Source organism: Carcharhinus amblyrhynchos, chromosome 3 (genome assembly GCF_965287045.1).
Source record: "Carcharhinus amblyrhynchos chromosome 3, sCarAmb.v2.hapA, whole genome shotgun sequence".
Taxonomy (NCBI): Eukaryota; Metazoa; Chordata; class Chondrichthyes; order Carcharhiniformes; family Carcharhinidae; genus Carcharhinus; species Carcharhinus amblyrhynchos.
Window position 1 is genome coordinate 89,524,546 of NC_137326.1, and position 14,089 is coordinate 89,538,634.

At 42.4% G+C, this 14,089-nt stretch overlaps 1 protein-coding gene across 1 annotated transcript in view; it reads left to right on the forward strand.

Annotated features, from left to right (window-relative positions):
* Nucleotides 1-497: 497 nt before the first annotated feature.
* LOC145341444 (ADP-ribosylation factor-like protein 14) overlaps nucleotides 498-14,089 on the forward strand; it is a 54,807-nt gene continuing 41,215 nt past the window's right edge. Inside the window, exon 1 of the mRNA XM_080186397.1 lies at nucleotides 498-559. The gene's annotated coding sequence lies outside the window, so the exon portion shown is untranslated. The remainder of the gene's footprint in view (nucleotides 560-14,089) is intronic.

Consider the following 14,089-nt stretch of genomic DNA (forward strand, 5'->3'; position numbering starts at 1 on the left):
CAGACATTGGGAGAACGTGCAGACTTCACATGGACAATGACCCAAGTTGGGAATCAAACCCGAGTCCCTGGCGCTGTGAGGCAGCAGTGCCACTGTACAACACACATATTAAAGTCACCGGAACCCAATTCAATTCCCACAAAATAAATTCAAACATTTTCCTGGTGTAAATTGATTTAAAACAGGTTTGAATGATTTGTATGTATTAATAATGGTTGGTTAATAGAACACAGCATACATATTATTTCATTATTCACCCAATGATTTGGCCATTCCAAATCTGCCATGGGTGCAATTCACTCAGTAAAACCAATGGGATTCTTTGTTCAGCCCTCATGGGTTAAGCTGTGTAGGTTTAAAAAAAGTTGTTCAGATAGTTTTTAGTTTGAGTTCCAAAGTGTATGAGTGATGGAACATTTAGCTATCTTGATTATTTATGGCACTTTAAGCATCTTCTTTCTCATATTACTCCTACACCTGACACCACAGCAGAGCTCCCAGCCTTTCTCAACGTTGTGCCGTTCATACGTTTCCACTATACATCTGCCTCTGGCGAGAGGTAAGTGTCATTAGGAGGGGCAAGGATTTGGGCATTGGGAGATGATTGGGTTATTGTAGCTGTTAGCCAAATTACACGCTGTTTGTGTCAGACTTTTAACCCCCTTCTCTTTATCTGCGATCGACCTGAGCCATCAAGAAAACTCATACCTGCTGTTGGCTGTGGGATCAGTTTACAATCTACACTTCTCAGCACTGTCCTGGGGCACTGTCTGCCTAAGAAATCACAACTCAGATGGGCTGCAACACTGCCAGTTGGGGGTATATTGGACAAAACATCAACATTATAAATCTCATTTCTGCCCGAAAAGGCTATTAAACAAGACTGCTGTCTGCATGGATCAATCTGTGATATTGCATTTATTAAATCATCAGTTTCTTTCATTTATTTTCGCACCTTTCTGTGCTGAGGCTAATGAAGGCATTAACATTAATTTACAATCTTGCTATCCAAGAAATCCCGACAGTCTTTAATACATATTTCTCAATCCAGCAATAAATGTTGCTTTGATTTCTATATTTTAAGCTGTAGTGTCAATTGAAGATGACACCAGAAGAGTGACCTGCTGGGCGGTATGGTGGCACAGTGATTCGCGCTACTGCCTCACATAACCAGGCACCTTGGGTTCGATCCCCAGCTTGGGTCACTGTCTGTGTGGAGTTTGCACATTCTCCTTGTGTCTGTGTGGGTTTCTTCCGGGTGCTCCGGTTTACTCCCACAGTCTGAAAGATACGCTGGTAGGTGCATTGGCCATGCTAAATTCTCCCTCAGTGTATCTGAAGAAGCTTGGGAGTGTGGCAACTTGGGGATTTTTGCAGTAACTTCATTGCAGTGTTAATGTGAGCTTACCTGTGACACTAATAAATAAACTTTACTTTAGCTGCTGGTCAAAATGCCCATAACTCATTCCTGACACTGTGCTCGCATTTCTGCAGAACTGGCCAGCAACTCTAACCATTCAAATGAATGGGATTCAGTGAGCTTAAAAATGCCTAATGTTATTGCTGAGTTCCTGAGAATGCACTGCCCCTGCACATCTCTTAAACAGCCTAGATCCAGCTCCATCAATATCGCTCAACTTTTCCCTGTCCCAGTTCATCTGCTGCTGAAACCCTCATCTAAGCCTTTATTACCTCTCTATTCCTATGCCGTCCTGGCTGGTCTCCAGTCTATAAACTTGAGGTCAGCCAAAGCTCTGCTGCCTGCTCCTGTCTTAACTCACCATCAGCCCCATTTCCCGAACACTCCTCTGCTCACTGACCAACATTTGTTCCCAACTAAGCAACATTTTAATTTTAAAATTCTCATCCTCTTTTTCAAATCCCTCCAAGGCCAAGTCCCTCCCAACCTCCTCTGACCCACTCTTTTAGTTTTGGCCTTTGGAGCATTCCCAATCGTAACTACTCCACTACTGGTGGCTGTGCCTTCAGCCCCCAAGCTGTGATGCTCCCTCCGTACACATCTTCACCTCAATTTCTCCTTTCAGATGTTTCTCAAAACCTACCACTTTGACCAAGGTCATCTGACCTAATATCTCCTTCTGTGGCTCTGTGTCATGCTTTGTTCTATAATTTTCTTGTGAAGTACTTTATGATATTTCATTATGTTTAAAGGTGCTATATAAATGTAAGTTGTTGTTGCACATTCAGTGTTTGCGCCAAGCAATTTTTGGTGGGTAAATTCATGATCAAGCACATGGATTTTCCCCAATTCCCCTTGCTACAGTCTTGCACACGTTTTCTTAGGCATCTGATCAACATTACTGGAGGTTTAAATTTGAACTGATCACACTGGCACAGTGGTTAGCAGGGACCTGGATTCAATTCTGGCCTTGGATGACTGTCTATGTGGAATTTGAACTTTTTCTCTTTATTTGTGTGGGTTTCCCTGAGATGGCTCTGGTTTCCTCCCACCGTCCAAAAGATGTGCAGGTTAGGTGGATCGGCCATGGTAAATTGCAAGGGATTATGGGGATAGGGCAAGGAGGGCCTGGGTGGGATGCTCTTTTAGAGAGTCGGTGCAGATCTGATGGGCAGAATGACCTCCTTCTGCACTGTGGGATTCCATGGAATTAAAAAGCACAGCTGCGGACATGAGAATGAGTGAATGTACAACTGAAGAAAATGGCTCCATTCAAGAAATTTCAAAGTCTTCTCAACTGATTAGCAGTTTCTGAACAGTTGGAGGGGCAGAAAACAAACAGAAAAGCCAAAGGCAAGAAAATGCTACACATGAGCAGGAATCTGGAAGCATGTGACAGAGCAGCCAGCTATCAACTCCCTGTTTGATAGCTCCTGAAGTGGAACTGCTGCTTGAGGTATTAGTCCTTGGCTCCATTTTAAAAGTAATTTGTTGACTATGAAGTACTTTAGAATATTTTCAGGAAATGAAAAGCACTTATAAATGTAAGTTCCTTTTTTATTAGGTGTCTTGCACTCCAGAATGGCAGAAAATGGGCTATGATACCAACACCCCACTAATCAATAGTTTGGGTGGGGATGGGTTCTATTTCATTTTTCACCTCTATATCCTACTGAAGGCACTGGCTCTCAGATTTACATCAGGGCTCCTTTTGACACCACACCAAGCCACTAACATTTGTTCGTGAGCTTAGACAATGATGACTGGAATTTCTGAAGGAGTGGTGTGGTGAATTCCTGAGAAACAGCATAAATGGCTGCAAAAGGCAATGTTTCTGAGGTGTTTTTAACCTTTCTATCAGCAACGTTAAGGCAACAGATCAGGAGAAAAGCCTTTTGGGCCATTAATATTGGAAGACAATTATGTTATCTGAACATGATATGCACATGCATGGACATGTACATGCACACTGACTGAATAGTAATTAGGAGCTGGAACCTTGGCCAATGTCCGTTTTTTAGTCTAAAGATTTTCAGGCTAATTTTAGGGCACTGACATTAGCTAATAATGCATTGAGATTGTATCTGAGGTTCTTATCACAGCTATTCATTGGCTAAGTTCACTGAACCATCAGAGAGATGCATATTTCTTTCTAAATGTGATTGTCTTTTTTACAATTAGTTTTTGTCTTCCTGTAGCTTTACCTCTGCTTATCTCCCATTCTCTACTTCTTTCTCTCTATTGGTCTCCCACTATTTGGGAAGAATTTAATGTTCATGTTGGGAGTCTCACTCACCAGCTGGAGTCCCACGTCATCCCCATTGGGGTAAGCCCACTGAAATAAAGTGCCCATCAGGCATTTAACTAGCTGGGTGGGAGTTGGAGGTGGTCATCATGGGTGTGTGGGAGTGTTAGTGGGTCGGGTGGGGGGTGTAGACAGAGCATCTCATGGGGGTTCAAGGTGGGGGTCACTAGTGTAGTTATCCAGAGTTAGAGATGATCTTAATTCTCCTAACTTTTCCTGAGTACCTATTACTGTAATACAAAGTCCAAAGTTTGCGATTTAAATCACATTTTTGGATGGTTCCCATTGCAGGGCATTTCCCAATGGAAGTTTGAACTTCCCAAGCAATTGCTGTGCAATCCTCATCTGGGGACTTATAAAGTGCATTCCCCTTTGGCGCACCCCCCACTTACAACACCACGGAGCTTGGGAATTCCTGGTTGGTAAATGAACCTCTGCTTTAATTCCAAAGTGATCATTAAGCATCTTACTCCTTCTTCATATCATGCACGAGAAATGGGAGCGGTCTGGGCAATGAATTGAAGCGATTGCAACAGTATTTGGTGGCAATGACTCAAGGAAATCACTTGTTAGGATGTGCTAAAAGGTTGATATTGAGCCAACATAATGAGCTAAACCCGTCACTTTATAAATTATCTGTGCAACCACACTTAGAATGCTTGTACAGTTTTTGTTCACCACAGTACCAAGAGCTATTGAAAGGATACGGAAGAGGGCAGCCTGAAAGATTGAGAAGGTCAAGGGGATTATGAGACAAGAACATCTAAATTCATCTTGCTGTCAATGGAAGAAAAAGGTTGAACGTGATATGATTGCTATTTGACGGATTTTAAAAGGATTAGATAATGTATACCATCTTGTTTCACCTTGCCAACAGCAGAATTAGAAAACGCAGCCTAATCTTAAAGAAGGCAAATTCAAAACTAATCTGCAGAAACATTGGCCCCTGATAATAACTCAGAGGCAGATTAATTGTGTGAGACCATGGGATTGGGTGAGAAGTTCAGCCGTTTCAATGTGTCAGTCAGTGGTATTTCAACAGGGTCAACTCATTATAATATTACTTTCAGGCTTGGCATCGGATGTGAGCAGTGAACATGGTACAGACCCAGCAGGCAGTATGTAAAGGGCTAAACCAAGTCCAGAGGAGTTAGGAGTTGCAGGAAAATTATGTAGTGGATTCCAGAAGGCCAAGGTTCCAACAAAATTTAATGATGCATTCTTTAGTATGCTGCCAGATGTAGTGAAGAGTAGAAGAGAGTTATACTCCTTTGCTAACACTAAACCTGCTGCTGCATGAAGGCATGCCTGGAGGTGACTGAGGAGGTGAGGAGGAAGCAGCAAGTAATGATCAAACCAGCGCACAATAGGTAAGTACGGTTGCGCATCCACCTACATTCTGCTGTGCACAACACCTGCACCTCCACTAACTCTCTGGGCCTGATTTACCATTGAGTTGCGCCCGTTTTTGGGCATGAAAACTTGGTAAAATTGGCTGTGAGACAAGTAGCGCGATCCGCGCCCATGCCGGTTCCTCCTTTACCAAGGCCCAAAAATGGCTGTGATCAGGACTGTGCCCAAAACAGGCACAAAGGCAATTTAAAATGCATTTGTTTGCAGTTAAATTGACTTCATGGGCTGCACACCCAACTTTACTGGCACTTTCTCCTTTAGCACTGTGTTCGCCCATCCAGAATCGGCACGAAACAGACATGCTCTATAAAAGACCGATTCAGGCGCTCCAGTTACTAAGAAGATAAGTGCTGAGGGTCTTAAGGGCTCACTGCTTGAGATCAGTGTGGGGGGGGAAGGGGGATGCCTTCTGCTACTCTGCCTGAGATCAGTAAGGGGGAAGGGGTGGGGTCCACTGCCACTCTGCCTGAGATCTGTTGGGGGGGGAATGGAAGGGGCCATTGGTCTGGGGGGGCTGTGGGATATAAGAGGATCTGTAATGTTGGGGGGGCTGGGACAATGTATGTAGGGCCACAAGAAGGCATTATCTGACCTGGGACCAATGTGGCAGGGGAGCAGCATTCTATCCTTTTTTTCTGCACATTTGCAGTTGGAAGTGCCGATCAGAGCTGCAGGGTTTTGGGTGCATTAGATCCCACCCACAGGCTTCTGCAAAGCGATTCGGAATTGCTGAAATTTTTGCAGGCAGAGTGTGTGGGGGTGCCTTTTAGAATAGATCTAAAAGTTGAATCTGAAACATTCCCAGTTTCAAGTCCACCTAGCACTTAGAATCAAAATGGTAAAATAGGGTACTCTGTCTTGTCAAGCTTCCTCCATCGCACTCCTCACATCCAATTACCCTGCAAGCACATTCACCCTTCTCTTTCTTTGCGCTTCATCACCCTGACCCTAAAGCAATTGGATGGTTCTTCCTGGTATTCACCCTCACCATTTGGGTGAATATATATCTTTACAGTCACTCATAAGTTTAATCTTTCCTATTGCAGGAGAAGAGGGCACAAAAACACAACAGAGAGGCAGAGGGCCGGACATAGGACACCACAGATTATGTAGTTAACAGCCTCAGAGGATAAAATGCTGGAGATTTGTGGTGTCACTGCATCCCTGACCATCTGCTATAGATAGATTAGGATCTTGCAGCTGCCCGGTGACAGAATTACATATCAGCAACCCACCTGCCTCACCACACTCAATCATGTTAACTTCAGCAACAAATAAAATATCATCTTCTTAATGCTGAGTTGCACCATTCTCATCTTGTCAGTGCAAATTCATGTATTTTTTTCTCCGCCAGGGCCTTCACACATACAGCAATGAACCAGCAGAGGAGCTGATTTACAATGACGCTGCACTGCCAAAGGACTCATGTTCACCAAGAACAAGTGCTGACACTCACACTTTGATGGTTCCAGTAAGTTGGAGCTTACAGTTCACAAGACAATGGTGACAGGTGTAGCTGTGGAGAGTCCACGTGAGAGGGTGTAGTCCTCTCCCAAGATCTACTCAGCCGAGACAGAGGTTGTACCATTGAGGGATAACCATTGTGAGGCAGCAGAAAATCTGTGATGTACTCACAAGTTTTCCATGCACGTTGTCCAGCAGTGCTGAGAGAGTGGAGGAGTCCAGCTCCAGCATGAATGTATTGATATTGTAGTACACTGCGAAGGTTGTTTCTTCCACAGATAGGTTGGGCAACTCTGTGGAACATCCACCATGACTATCAAATGAGTCAATGGACGCCTTGACCATGGTCATGCACACTCTGAATATGTTGGGCATCTTAAATAGACTTACAGACAACCTACTACCTTACGACACATCACTGATCCGATACAAGCTGCACTCCAGCACGAAGGTAAGAGTAACATCTGATTGGCTCATGAGTGGAATGAAGGTGAAAAGGATATGAAATTGAAAGCTCTACTCAAAGTGCTGCAAATTCTCATCAATTTCCCATCCCTCAGTCCCAGACAGGCTGTCCATGTCTTGATGGTAGAATTTCCCCCTGCACATTTGCAGGTGGAAGCATCCTCACAGGCTCCAAAAGAGGACATTGGCCTCTCAGAAGTCAGAGTAGGGATGGAAGCTGCCTGCCTCAACCTTTGCTAAAGCTATGATTGCACGATGTAAGAGAAGTGATGATGAATAAAGCTTAGTAGTTCAATAAAGGTATTCACATGGGTGTTGGCCAAATGTTACACTGTTGTTTAGTAGAATGACTAAATGTATTATTTTACACTACTTTCCGTGTTTACCATTCTTCATTGCTGAGTGGTAACTTGCTTTTTTTTCACTCATTCATGGGACATGGCCATCCTTGGCTGGCAGCATTTATTGCCCATCCCTACTTGCCCTTGATTAATACAACTTAGTAGCTTTCTTTGCCATTTCAGAGGGCAGTTGAGAGTCAGCACATTGCTGAATCTCTGACATCACATGTAGGCCAGAGCAAGTAAGGATGGTAGGTTTCCTTCCCCTAAAGGAGATTAGTGAACCAGATGGGTTTTTCTGATAATTGACAATGGTGTCATGGTCATCAGTGGATTCTTAATTCCAGATATTTTTAAAAACTGAATTCAAATTCCACCATCTGGTTGGCAGCATTCAAACCCGGATCACTGGAACATTAGTTGAGTTTCTGGATTAATAGCCTAGTGATAATATCACTAGGCATCACCTATAACTATGAAGACGTGAATTGATGGGGACCAGTGGGATATGTGCAATAGATTGATTGCTGGTTTCAGGACTGCTTTGTGTCAGAGGGACTCTGGGGGAGGTATGGGGAGATTAGTTGTTGAGTGTGACTGCAAAATGTGTTGAGTGGTGTGACTAACTGAACCTCATGATTACAAAGGAATCCCTTGTATCCTGAGCAGCAATATGATTAACTGGTGCAGCATTGGGCTTACCATCTTTACTCTTCACCTACTCCTTCTCTTCATTGGATTTTTCCAAAGATGACGTTTGTTCAGCACTTTGTTCCTTGAAAGAAATGTTAAGGAATTTAGGTCTTTGCCTCTATACTCTGTATCTTGAGCAATGCCTCCTTCGAGACTGACCCCTCTGCTCTCTGCTGCTCCCTTCTCTGCTGACCCTTAGATTCCGCTGATTTCATCGTGCTCTTCATCCCAGGTCCAATCTGAGTCAATGCATTGGGCCTAACTTCCGTATACATCAGCAATTTTTATTTTAACGACCTTGACAATGTTCAAGCTTATATGCTCTTTACAATCAAAATTTCTCTTATAATCTCAATGAGTGATCAATCTATGGAACAGGCTCCCTAGCAAGATGGTGGAAGCATACAGTATTCACTTATTCAAATACAGATTACATTGATATCTTTAAGAAAATAATGTTTTGGAATACAATATAAGAGCAATTTGAGACAGTAGATATGGTAATTGTTGCATGCTTGGAAGGAATTGGTGACTTTTAACCTATGGTTCTCAAAGCTCTCCACCCTATAACTGGATCTGTTGTAGATTGAATTCTATTCTTATTCAACATTTCCATTATTGCCATATCACGTGACTATCAGGGCAGTAGCTGGTGAATTATATGGATCCTGGCTGTATTGTTTAGCAACTTCTATGTTTCCAAAAGTACTTTAAGTTGATTAACATAATTTTAGGAAGTCTAAATGAAGGATATTAGTGAGAGGAAAGTGCAAATGCCCTTGGTTTTAAATCCTGATCTTTTCAAAGAATGGCACTTCGTACACATTGAGTGAGAAACAGATAGACAGCCAACTTGCCCAATTGTATGTCTACATTGCCAGTGCTACCAAAACGCTTGATTATATAATCAGTGTCATTAACCACCGTAATTCACAAAAGTTTAATAGTGCCACATAAAAGTGAGGTTTTCTGTACCTCCCTTTTGTAAAGCTTCTGGAAGTTGACAATTAAAGAAAGATCGAAGTAAAATAAAAACATTTTGGCACACCTTTGAAAGGCTTTCTGAATAAAGCCATAAATTATTCACACTGTAATTTATTTAAAATTGATTTATTGGACCTTAACCAAGAACTTAAGGTTTATGCATTGAGATTCTTGGCATTGATTAGTGTACTGGCCAGCACAGCTGGTTCCCAACATTTTTGGTTTTGTTACTCAATTTTTTTTAATTCATTTGTGGCTGGCCAGCATTTATTGCCCATCCCCAGTTGCCCCTGGAGGCAGTTGAGAGTTAACCGTATTGCTGTGGCTCTGGAGTCACATGTAGGCCAGACCAGATAAGGGTAGCAGATTTCCTTCGCTAAGGGACATGAGTGAACCAAGTGGGTTTTGCAGAGAATCGACAATGGTTTCATGGTCATTAGTAGATTCTTAATTCCAGGTATTTTTTATTGAATTCAAATTCCACTATCTGCTGTTACAGGATTTGAACTGGGGTCCCCAGAACATTAGTGGCACTTCTAGATTAATAGACTCGCGATAATACCATTAGGCCATCGCGTTCCCACAATCAATCACAAGAAAATTGTCAGTGATTGTAAGTAGTTCAAGTGGCATGAATCAGATATGCTGAACTTTGGGCCCAATTCTTCAATCCATGCTCTGATCTCCTCTGGTCACTTACAGGCCAAAACAAGATCATGTTCATCACGAAATGCATCAGCATTAATTAATAAAAATATTAATTCCCAAGTAGAACAGAACAAAACATAGTTCACCCACGTATACAACTCCTACCTCAAATCAGTATATGAACATTAAAACAGGTTATGCCTTTTATCCCCACCCCAGGCCTGGGCGTACCATCACTATGATCAATTATATTTTAAAATTACAGGAATAGCATGATGGCTTCTTGGCCATGAAGCTCCAACAGCTTGAAGACCAGATGGACAGACAGCTGGAGGCAATCCACGTCTCATTTGATGCTATTAACTTTCTCTGTCTCAAAGGTACACAGGCACGTCTCGTGTGGCAGCAGATGTGGGATACTATACGACCTAAAAGAAATACTCGCCAAATAGTTCATTTGAAAAGGAACAAAATATATAACTTCATCTGTTGGTCTTCAACTTTATTTGCCTTTCTAAATCTAAATTTATTTTGTAAAATGGCATGTACTGATAGAGTTTTGAATCATAAGGCAGAATTTAATGCCCTCCGTGTGGCAAATTTGATGCTGGCAGGGCGTTTAACTGGACCTGAGGGTGGTGGGTGTGCTGCCTTCCAACCTCTGCTCTGAATAGGTCCATTGTGGATAGGACTGTGGACAACCTTCCCACCCCATTGCCAATTGAGGCCCTTTAAATGGGCAATCAATGTCCATTCTGCCTCAGCCTGCCATCATTAGTATTCATCCAATGGTGAGAAGCCTGAAAAGCAAAACCTGTCACTCAGAGTATTGCTTTCAAGTGTCCGGGGGGGGTCCTTCATTCAAAGGCACTCAGTATCTGATTGAGGGACCCGGCATCTGGAAAGGGAGAAACCTGCTGAGAGTCATCCCCTCCCATCCAAGGAGCCTCCAGCCCTCTATTATTCACCTGTAGCCTGGGTTTCTCAGCAATCCTGGATCTTGGATAGATGTACTATCTACAGCAACCATGGTGCACGAGACTCATATTGCTTACGTTAAATACTGCCTATCGAAGCTTACAGCACAAAATGAAACCATTTGGCCTACTCTGTTGGTTCTAAGAAAGCGCAGTTGTACTTAGTCCCACTACTTTTTGTCTAATACCATGTAAGTTCATAATCCTCAAGTACCTCTATGACTTACGTTTAAAATTTTTTATGGAAACAGTTTCCACCAACATTTCAGGTAGTGTTCCACAACTTCTCTGTATGAAAACATTTTTCCTCTTTTCCCTTTCAGACCTTTTGTCAATAATTTTGAAACCATGATCTCTATTACGTAACACACTACACTACATTACAGAGAGACTCTTTTTCTGTTTACCTATTCAATCAAAGCCTCATATTAGTTTGAAAATCACAATTAGGTCACTATTAATCTTCACTGTTCCAAGGAGAACAATCTTAACTTTACGAATCTATTCTCATAACTGAAGTCCCTTACCCTTGGCCATTGTCATTCTAGTAAAACTCGCCTAAGATCTTTACATCTCTTTCTAAATTCTTTACATCTTTTCTTAAGTGGAGTGTGCAGAATTGTCCACAATACTTCAGCTGTAACTTAACTATTGATTCATGAAGTTTTATTATGATCTCTTTGCTTTTTACATTTTATTCCTCTATATATCAAATAACCCATAAGCTTTTTAAACCCCTTTATCACCAAGTCCTGCCATCTTTGTTTAGTGAAGAAGAATATCCCACAGGTGTCAAAAACATTTGAGAAATTTTACCTAGTCTGTTATCTGTAGCGCAGGTGTAGAAAGGAAATACTTTGTCGCATTTGGAACTATCTTATTTTCTTGTAAAATTCTGTGGCTTTATAAAGTACTGTAAATATATTTTTAATGCAACCTTATACATTTTAGAGAGATGGATAGGTTCTTGATTTATAAGGGGATCAGGGATTATGGGGAAAAGACAGCAGAATGGGGATGAGAAAAGTATCAGCCATGATTGAATGGTGGAGCAGGCTCAATGGGCCTAATTCTGCTCTTATGTATTATGGTCTTATTTTAATGATGTTATTAACAGTATTAAGGGGTATTTACTTTTGCTGAGGAAAATACTCACCCAAATGTATTCAACAGTTTGTTGCAGCTCTGTTTTAGAAATGTCAGATACACAATTAATAGCTACAAAATAACAAATCTCAAATACATTATAAAAATATGTAGCTGTACATGCTACATAAAATGTATAATGTAATCTAGGCAAAAAAAAATTCACTTAACTGAATATAATCCCACAGCATTTCCTAACCAATGACTTACTTCTCAAAGTGCATGCATTGCTGTTCTTGTAAGCAAATACAACGGCTAATTTGAAAACTCTCATAGAACATCAATGAGATGAATGACCAGATAGCTTGTATTTGTTTAAGAGTTAAAAATTGGCCAGAACATCTAGGAACACCATTATTCTTTGTTATATAGTCATTTAAATCTTTTACAACAGAGAGAACCTTGGGTTCCTACTACACAGTGCCTCAGTACTTCACTGAAATGTCACCATAGTTTATGTGTTCAGGTCCTGGAGTGAACTTCGACACACAATCTTTTGATCACAAACTACCACTGAGTGAGGGTTCATGCTTGCACAGCCACAGTAAACATCATGGGGCAAATTTTACAGTAGTTGAAGACAAGCGGGTGAAGTAAAATAAATCGGATGACCTTTCTGTCCACGAACTGTCCACAATATTACAGTTTGCCCACCTTTAGGACTATTCAGGCCTTGAATTTGCCAATTAATGGCAATATAAGGGTTCATTCCTATCACCTTAGTACACTGAATGGGGAAAGACAGAAGGCAGGAGGTCAATCCACAATTTCACTAATTCAGATTAAAGGCAGGAAGGAAGGAGAAGGAACTTATTTTTGGGGCCCCCTGTGTCCATTGGGGTCACTCCAAGATGGTCCCCTTTATTTGTGCCTCTTCCCAGACCTCTAAAGTCCAATGCCCTGCAGCCTTCCCTTTCCACATAAGGGAGTCCAAACCATCCCCGACCAAAATTCCCAGATTTACCTCCAAATCTGTGATCAATGTTCCTCCTTCTCAGGACTCCTTGCAGTCCCAGTCTTACATTATAAACTTTATGTAGTGTGTATACAGCCACATATTTTATAATGTATTTGAGATTTGTTATTTTGTAGCTATTAATTGTGCATCTGGCACTTCTAAAACAGAGCTGCAAAAAATGTTGAATACATTTGCCTTCATGTTTTCTTCAGCAAAAGTAAATGTCTCTTAATACTGTTTGCATTAAAATTATAATTAAAATTATATTTACAGTAGTTTATAAAGCCACAGAATTTTACAAGAAAATAGGATGTGTGCCACTGCATTGCTGGGATGATGAAAATGCAGGCCATTCTGATTGGTGAGATGTCCTGTACCCAAGGGATGGCTACATTTTTAAGGCCATTCTCACCATATTATCTCTGTGGGGAAACCATTTTAAAGCCAATAAGGTGCCAACCAACTTTTTGGGGGTGATTTTACCAAAAATATTCTAATTCCCAAGCGGGTGTGAAAATGGGAGAGTTAATTGTTTGTTTTCAGGGCGAGTTCAAATCCCAAACTATATGCACTTAGTGCATAAAAAATTATGTAAACCATTCCTTGCCAGCAGGGCAATGGGCGGGGCTTAACAACCAGACAGCCTGCTGGAGCAGCAGAGGGAGCTATCGTGCATATGCAGACCTCTGTGGCTGCACATGTGCAATTGTAACAGCAGAGGCCCGACAGGTCTGTGAGAAAGAGAACTGTCAGGCCTCTGCCATTGCAACCAGCCTCCATCCAGCCCCCTACCCCAGCTATCACGGGAGGCCACCCCACCCTGAAATATCACCCTCAGCCCCCCTGCTCGCCGCAGACCGAATATGCCTCCTCCCCACCACCGATCTCCTGCAGAGTGGCAGTGGTTCCCTTCCCTTTCCTACCAATCACGATGCAGAGTGGCAGCAGGCACCTCCTCCCTCCCATACTGATCGCCTGTGAAGCTGCTGCGGGGCCCCGCTCCCTACCTGATCGAACTGCCCTGGCCTGGCCCTGCCCCCTACAGGCCCGGCCCCCTTCCTGCCCTGACCCACCTAGTCCCTGCCCCTTTTAGGCCCCATTCCTTGGCACTAACCAGTGGGCAATGCCAAGGTGCCTGGTGAGCAATGCCAGAGTGCATCTCCAGCTTTGCCTTTGCCCTCTCAGTGACCTCCAGTTCTACTGGCGCGGATTCATGACTATTCCCCATCTGTGGGGATCAGGTGTTTTGCTCACCAGTAACAATCTCTCCCGGCA